We start from the raw sequence: 8,702 nt of genomic DNA on the forward strand, positions 1-8,702 counted from the left end.
AACTCGTGACTGTTGCTTACCTCGGTGCTCATACCATTCTCTGCTCTCCATTTCCGCTGCATGCACTATAGTTTGTTCCAAACCCTGACTCCAGTCACCACATACATCCTAAACTCCGATTACGGCTACTCCAGTTATCCTAAGAATCCTGTAATCAGCCCATTTTTTCCTGAACCTTCATACGCAGTAGAATTCTCAGTCGGAATTTAAAGCCGAGAATGGGAAAGCTACTAAGAGCTGAACCGGAGGGACCAAAGTACCTGGAGGGTTATCCTCAAACGAAGGAGTCGTTAAAGAAAGCAAGGTGGCTGAGATTCATTCAAAAGTTCACGGGCTATAATAAAGAAGTGACTAAAGCTTTTGCCAGGTCCTTTAATGGACAAACAGCGGAGGTGGGAGACCTGAAATTTACAGTGACCGAGGCCACAATAGCAGCTGCAACAAGTCTCCCACAAGAAGGCGAAAGGTGGTTCAAAAACAGAAGTGTAGACGATCAAGGATGGAAAATCATGCTCAAAAATCCAGGTATGGATACCTCTGTATTTACCAAAGGAATCCCCGTGCATGCAATAAAAGAAGAATGGTCCACTCTGTTATTACTTGTCCAGAAATTTATCACATGCGAGGGTCGTTTTGGTACCATGTATATGTATCATGCCAGGATAATGATGAATTTCATGGAGGGTTGTACCCTTAACTTGCCTTATTTTCTGTTATCAAGCTTGAAGAAAATGAGCTCTACTGTTCAAAAACACGTAGGTAGTATTGAATCCCATCTTTACCATCACGGGTTCATAAAAATCCTTATTGAAGATCAGTTGAAAAACACTAAGGATACTTGGGAAAAGTTTTTGACAAGAAATCACTTCCAAGAACTGACTGAAGCCTCTGCAAGCAGTTCCCCAAAAATTCCAAAGAGAAGTAGGAGGAAAGAAAAGAATGTTACAGCCCAAGACTCTCCTACAGTAGATATTCAGGAAACTGTTCAGAAAGAAGAAGAGGAGGGAACTAAAAACAAGAAACAGAAGAAGGACAAAGGCAAGATAACCATTCAAGAAACCTATCCATCCCTTGAACAATCTGTAGAAGAAGATTATCAACCTCTATCAGAGAGGTTAATAGATCTTCAAGCTGCTGCCATAACCAAGAAAAAGCAAAGAGGAAAACAGGCTGCACAAGAGAAAAGTACTAGTTCCTACCTAAGAAGGAGCACTAGGCTAAAAGGGAAGGGGAATAAAACCAAAGAAAAATAGTCTCATTTTATTGATTTAGATAAATCCCCAACTCAGCCAAGTATTGAGCCAAGTCCTCCACAAGAGGAAAGCCCTTTTCAGCCGGAAAGAGAAAGTAGTCCTCCTTCACCAGAATTTGAGTTCAGGCCGAGAAAAACACCTGAGGTAGATTCCACCCAGCAAGAAGCATATAACTACTTAGAGTCCTTGGAACAATCAGCTGCAGGACCAAGCACTACCTTGCCACTTGATGCACAAGTACAGTGTTTAAAATAGGAAGTGTTTGAATTGGAAGTCCTAAATAGGCACATCAAACAGGAAAACGAAGCACTCAAAGAGCAGAGTAAGGTAGACAAGATTGTCCATGACAATACTATGCTCCATTTAGGACTGTGGCAGAAGAAGAACAGGAAGCTGAAGAAGAAATGTAAAAAGTTGAGCAGGGCATTGATTAATCTTAAGTTTAAATGTCTAGTCAAGAAACCAAGGACCATTTTAGCATCAAAGAGAAAGAGAAGAGGGCTAGATGTTCTTGCAGAAGCCTCAGAGCATATGGATTGAGGGAAAATAACTAAGTTTTGGTTGCATGAGGACATGCAACACCTTCAGAGTGGGGGTATGTTGAGCCTCAAACCTGCACCTTCCAATACACCCTCTCAGCCTTCTTTTCCACTCATTTTATCCACCAAGTTGATTAAATCATTGTATTTTAGTTTAAAAACGAGCTTTTGACATGGTTTTCTAACTACGCTGATGACTGTTGTTTGGTTTAGAATTTTGCTCAGACAGCTGCGGAAGCTTCTCAGTTTCCGCAGCCGATACAGGTTTCCGCAGCTGACCCAGGTTTTTGCAGCCAGCATAGGATTCCACAGCTGTTTTGTCAAATACCATGCTACAGGTGTCCTCTCAGGAAATGAGCCACATGGGCAAGTTACAGGAGTCAAGGACATGGATCGTGTCCCTCTAGATCATCCAGCACAACCATAAAAGCCCGCGGTCAAACAGGGGGCAAAGGATAGTCAACGGAAGTGTTCAGCGGTGGCACGGCTCTGCGTAGCTCTGTTTTTGAGCACGTGAAGCTACGTGGCACAATCCTTAGCCACGAAGACATCCTGGCAGCGCAAATCCAACAGCCATACCTCTCGGATTTAATAAACATGATGACAGTTACCTAGATCCAGGCTGAGGAGGATTCACGTGTCTCTGGCAGCGTGGTTAATAGCGTAGATTTAGTTAATCTGTTTTAGCTTTCTTTCCTTATAAATAATGCGTCCATGAACGCTGTACAAGTTAATCGTTGTTAATGTAATTTGAAGACTATTGTATTTCCCCACTGCACTTTTATGCTGTTGTTTAATATATGAGAAGACTGGTTTAAACTTTCGCGTGTAGCTGTTCGTTGAATTGGTTGAAGTGGCAGAGGGCCCCTGCTTACTGCAACCTTGTACAGTTGTCTTTTAACTTTTGCATTGCTTTATTTCTGTTCATGTATATTAGCTGTATAGTTGTCATTTAAATTCTGCGTTTTATTTCATCATGTATATTAGCTGTACATAACAAAGCTTTTGATTTCTGTTGATTTACATTTCGTTGCTGCTCTTTTATGGTTACAACTGATCAGTGTTTTTGCAAGTGTTCTTAGGCAGCCCGGGGCAATTTTTCACCTTTTCTTTCCATAACTATTGGCATACGAGATCATCTTGTCTTTGTCGCTGACTCTTGTTTTCTGAAGTTTGATTTTCAGTATTGTCATTTCCTTAAGTTGAACAGTTATTTTCTGCTCTTAGATATCATGCTATTCATCTACTAACGGTTCCTTTCTATAACCAAATAACTTTATTAGGAACCAGAATATCACTCACTATAGCTTGATTTAGTTTGCTTTAAATCTCACATTGCTTGACTTGTTCATGACTGTTTCTCACAGGGTACATTAAGCTGAAAGGAAGAAGGTCAAGAAAGTTAAAGTAGTGTGATTAGCTTCTTTCATGCAGTTTAACTTCTTTTAGATTTGACATTGCTTAACATTTCATGATATCTTTTCACAAGGAAGATTGAGTTGAAGAGTTAAAATAGTGTGGATTAGTTGTTCTTACTTTTCATTTAGTGTAGATTTCACTTTCATTTTCAATCAGCAACAAAGATACTGGGCCGATGTCATAGTTCATTGTTTGATGTCTTTATTTCTTTTGAAGAATTGATTTCATTTCAGTTATTTTTAAAGCTTTCTTTCTTTTAAGTTTTGAAAACCAATTAGAGATCACCATAATCATCCATATTTCACTTGCTTTATCACCTTTTCATCATCTCACATTAGGGAAAGATAAATTCAAAAACAAACTTAAAAAAAAACTAAAAACGACAAAAGACTAAGGAAATGGTTATCTAGTACATACAGTACACTTCACTTCGTTAGTTTACGAACCCCGGGTTGACATTATAAATAGCAATTTAGATCACACTAAATTGACCAAACAATTTCAATTTCATCAATTGACATGAGCCACGCATAAGACATTGTAAAACATTGATCAATTCACTTCCCTTGTACAACCCTACATCATCATAATGGTAATTTTACAGTAGGTATGTTTGGTTGTCATTTACTTGTAGGATTTGGATTTAAAGGATGATATGACTTTTCTGTTACACAAGCCGAGGACGGTTGTTATAATTAAGTTGGGGGGAGGAGTGTACCGTATCTATCGTACGATACACTACGAATGCACCCCAATTTTCTAGTTACCCCTTAATTGACGTATGATACACCCTATCTTAATTTAGTAATTACTAATTTCCATCATTACTCTTTCTATCATTTTTGAAACCAATGTGACTACCTGAAATTATTCCTAGTAGTTGTCATTCATGATGGATAGTCAAAATTCAATAAAAAGGGTAACCATAACCATTTCCAAATTTCTATCTAACTGACATTCTATACCCTAACAAGAATTTTTGTGTACCAAGTGCAGCTGTGATCTGAATTGTGGTAGATTAGTAACGCTGTTCTAATTCCCCTCATCAGAATATAAAAATGTGCTTGAGGTTTGACCCCAAAATAACAAGTAAAAGCATGGATTTTATATGTTTTTACTTAAGATAGTTTCATGAAGATAACTTAAAACATGAAACCAAAACACTTAATAGTAGCATGCATAAAATAGTAATACATCAGCCATTGATAAAGGATTTCACCCCTCCTGGGCTACATCTCCTTGGATTAGCTCTAAGGGCATGACCCCTTCTCATTATGCTCAATATCGAGAAAACAAGAGTACATAAGCTGCTGAAATGGAATGGCTAGTTTCTCCTTTAAAGAAACAACTTCCTACAAAATTTCTCACTCCATACACATGTTAACGTACAATTAAACACGTAAATCTTCAGCAAACACATGAATATTACACCAAGACCCCATACTCCAACTTCCAAAAACATAAATAGTACTACAATCCACTTGTAAGTACTTAAAAAATTCTCTTTCTCCATACACATATAGAACAAAGAATAAATAAAACTACAACACTACTTTAATGGCTACTGTAGAAAGGAAATGGAGGCTGGAAGACCCCTGCAAGGTCATCTCCATCTTCAAATTCCTGCATAAAATGAATCAACACTCTGGTTGACAAGGGCACCCATAGGCTTCACTTTACAAAAATCTTATCCAAAAGTGCTCCTTTGATCCTGAAACCTATTCCAGTGGGTTTAGAATGCCAAAAAATGGAAATCGAGCCTCTTTTTGCAACTCATTTGGTCGCAAATTGCCTTAGTTATGACTTCTATGAGTCCCTCCATAATTTTCTCCTCCAAATATGGCTTACTCTTAGTCAAATTCAATATCCATAGTTAAAACTGGTAGTTTTTCTGAAATCAGTGGTTCCCCCATCATTCCTGCCTATCTCGCAGTTAAGGGCCAAGTGGTCACATGTGGAGTGGTGGTACGACGGGTAAGGCTACAATTTTGCAGCCCTGTCGGGTATCGCAATCAAAATTGGCTATCGTCGGAGAGACAAACATCGACACTCATTCAGAAAATGCGATCGCCAATCTAGCAGACCCAACGAGTTATAAATTACAAATCTGAAAACATATTGCTTCCGAGACTTATCGCAATCAAAACTCATCGCATTTTGGTATCAGCGATTATTGCTAGAACCATTTCGCAAATCGCAATCATTTTCTGCTATTGCGATATGCGATAAATCGCATCACAACCGGGCTTCACTAGGGGCCGATTCTAATCATTATGCGATATGCAATTTGCGGGGGCCAATGGAAACTTGCCACTTGGCACCTCCTGATTTTCTGGGACCTTTGCCATGTCATCTAGTCAACCCTGAATTTTGACTTGCTCTAACTTCTTCATACGAGCTCGGATTTGATTGTCATTCACACCGTTGGATTCAGAATGATGAACTCTTTGATTCGAAGCTAAGCTTATTAGGATTTTGACACTTCATTTTTTTGGCAAATTTTGAGCTCCTGATCACTCTTCCCCACTCAAAAACTTTTGGTCTCCAAAAGTTTAAATAATTTTCAACTACTTTTTAATTTATCTACATCGCAAGTGTCCTACAGGTCATCCTTCCTTCTCCTTCATCTTTTTTCTTTGGAGCCATAAGCGATGAGTCGACACCTATTCCCTGCAAACCTGTAGTACAATATCTTGCAAATTACATGTTTCGCTATGCGACCAAAGAATTCAAGTTTTATGTTCTTCTCGACTTGTCCATGTTACTATGGCCATCCACAACAAAATCCTTCCCAATAATAATTCCAAGAAGATGAGCACCTTGGAATTGCTTATCTGCAAAATCCTTATTGAGGATAAGATCCTAAAAGACTTTCCAAATGAACTAGAACAAGTTTCACATAGTGAATACTTGTATAACTTGAGTGGTAAACGCATTTGGAACATACTAAATGTGCTGCAACTACTCATACATCAATTTTTAAAATGCTTTCTTGAACTACAAATAGAAATGCATTTTTCAAAATGGAATAAACTTGACTTCCAAATTTTCCATTCAAATTGAATATCAACAAGCCAAACTAGCATTGTAATGCTTAAAGAAAACACTGTTGCATATAAGTGATTTATTTATGAACATCACTTTTACAAATTACCCAACTATGGGGATATGCAACTAGTGAAAAACAAGAATTTACAAAATTCAGTTGGACAAATAGTCCACCCATTTCTTACTCAACCAGGTAAATGAACCCTCTATTTGAACTTTCTCTTCTTCTGAAGCTGCTTTAGGGATGGTCGCATCTTGCACCACTTTTTCTGTTGTTACTTCCTCTTCTAGTGCTTGCATGATTTGCTTGCCCTTATCGGGATGAAGTTGTGGACACAATTTCCAACACTTCTCGACCCAATTCCCATTGATATTGCAGCGAGTACAAAAGTTCTTTTGAGCTCCTTTTGGTTCACTTGCCTTTATCCTTGGATGAGATTTTCTCCTTTTGGTCTCAATTCCAGTAGACATAAACATCTTCCTGATGATTTCTTTCCTTTTATCGCACTTATCTACACAATAGTTAGATGAAAGGAAAAAGGTGCATGGAAACATTTTCCTCAACACGTTATTCAAATCTGCATGTTGTTTTCCATCATGAAAAGAATTCGAATTAACAACATTCAAATTAACAGAACGGTTATACCTCTGTTTGATGTCCTTTGGCTTACGCTGCCTGCGTGAGGAACTTGTGTGGTAAGAAGAACTAAACTTTCCTTCTTCTTCAACTTTTTCATCTCTCTTTGGAGATGTTTTTCACTTTGAGTCCTCCTTACGCTTGAGGAACCAAGCGGGAACCATTTTTGGATGCAACTCCCAACATCTTGCCTCCTTATGTCCTTTCCTACGGCAAAAGGAACACGATATCCATGAATTTTCGCTAGAAGACCACTCTTCTTTTGCAACATAGCCTAAGCCTTCGTATTTAGGCCTCTCCTTGGCCACAATTGGATTTTTAATGCCTTGTTGGTTTATGCCAAGGCCTCCTCCCTTGTAACCCATTTTGGTCAAGATCTTGGATCCAATGCCTTTACTGTGTTTTTCAAAGGCTGCAAATGAATTTACATCAATATGTTCACATAAGGAATAAGTATGTAAATTCTTACCATTTGCTTCATCTTTCGATTGACACACGAATATGTTTTCGATTTCCCTTTTTATTCAAGATGTGTCCTCTTGGACTCTTCAACTCTCTTCTTTCAGCTCCTCAAATTTGGGTGCTAATATAACCTCATCTTCCACATCATGTGCACGAAAGGTACAAACTTTTCCATCTACCTTCTCAGAGGGACTGTCTACACTAGCATCTTGCATAATAGTTGTAGAAAAACATGAATATTGTGGAGAAGATGGTGGTTTATCACCATTCTTGTTACCTTCTTCCCTTGGAGAACATTCTCCTCTTGGAGGTCTAGAGCTTTCACCTTGCAATTTGGTATTCTTCTCTTCATAGAGGACTTTCATCATTTCTGCCATGTCTAAGGAAGCCTTTCTAAAAGCCTTCACATCCTCTGACATTCTTACAGGCTCTCTTCCTTGGGACATGCTTTGCTTGAAGCTTCTACTGCAATTTGAGGTAGAACTTGGTGGTAGATATTGTAACATCCTTGCTCTCCTTTCCAAAACCTTCTCCTCAATGAGCTTCAAAACACATTCACTTGCAAACAACAATCAATTCATCCTTGCACAAAGAAAACTATAGCTATGATGCCAACTTGATTTGAATTGGGACAAATTAGTAATGATGTCCTAATTCCCCTCACCAAAATATAAAAATGTGCTTGAGGTTTGACTCCAAAATAGCAAGTAAAAGCATGGATTTTATGTGTTTTTACTTAAGTTAGTTTCATGAAGAAAACTTAAAACATGAAACCAAAACACTGAATGGAAGCATGCATCAAACATTAATACACCAACCATTGATAAGGGAGTTCACCCCTCCTAGGCTACATCTCCTTGGATTAACTTTAAAGGCATGATCCCTTCTCATTATACTCAATATCAAGAAAAGAAGATTACATAAGCTGCTCAAATGGAATGGCTAGTTTCTCCTTCAAAGAAACAACTTCCTACAAAATTTCTCACTCTATACACATGTTAACCTACAGTTAAACATGTAAATCTTCAGCAAGCACAGGCATCTTACACCAAGACCCCATACTCCAACTTCCAAGAACATAAACAATACTACAATCCATATGAAGTACTTAAACAATTCTCTTTCTCCATACACACATAGAACAAAGAAGAAATAAAACTACAACATTGTTGTAATGGCTACTGCAGAAAGCACATGGAGGCTGGAAGACCCCTACAAGGTCATCTCCATATTCAAACTCTTGCATAAACTGAATCAACGTTCTGGTTGACCAGGGCACCCATAGGCTTCACACTATAAAAAACCTATCCAGAAGTGCTCCTTTGATCCTGAAACCCATTCCAA

The sequence above is a fragment of the Pinus tabuliformis genome, chromosome 7 (genome assembly GCF_031772625.1).
Source record: "Pinus tabuliformis cultivar Carrire ecotype Pingquan chromosome 7, CPIR1, whole genome shotgun sequence".
In the NCBI taxonomy this organism is placed as follows: Eukaryota; Viridiplantae; Streptophyta; class Pinopsida; order Pinales; family Pinaceae; genus Pinus; species Pinus tabuliformis.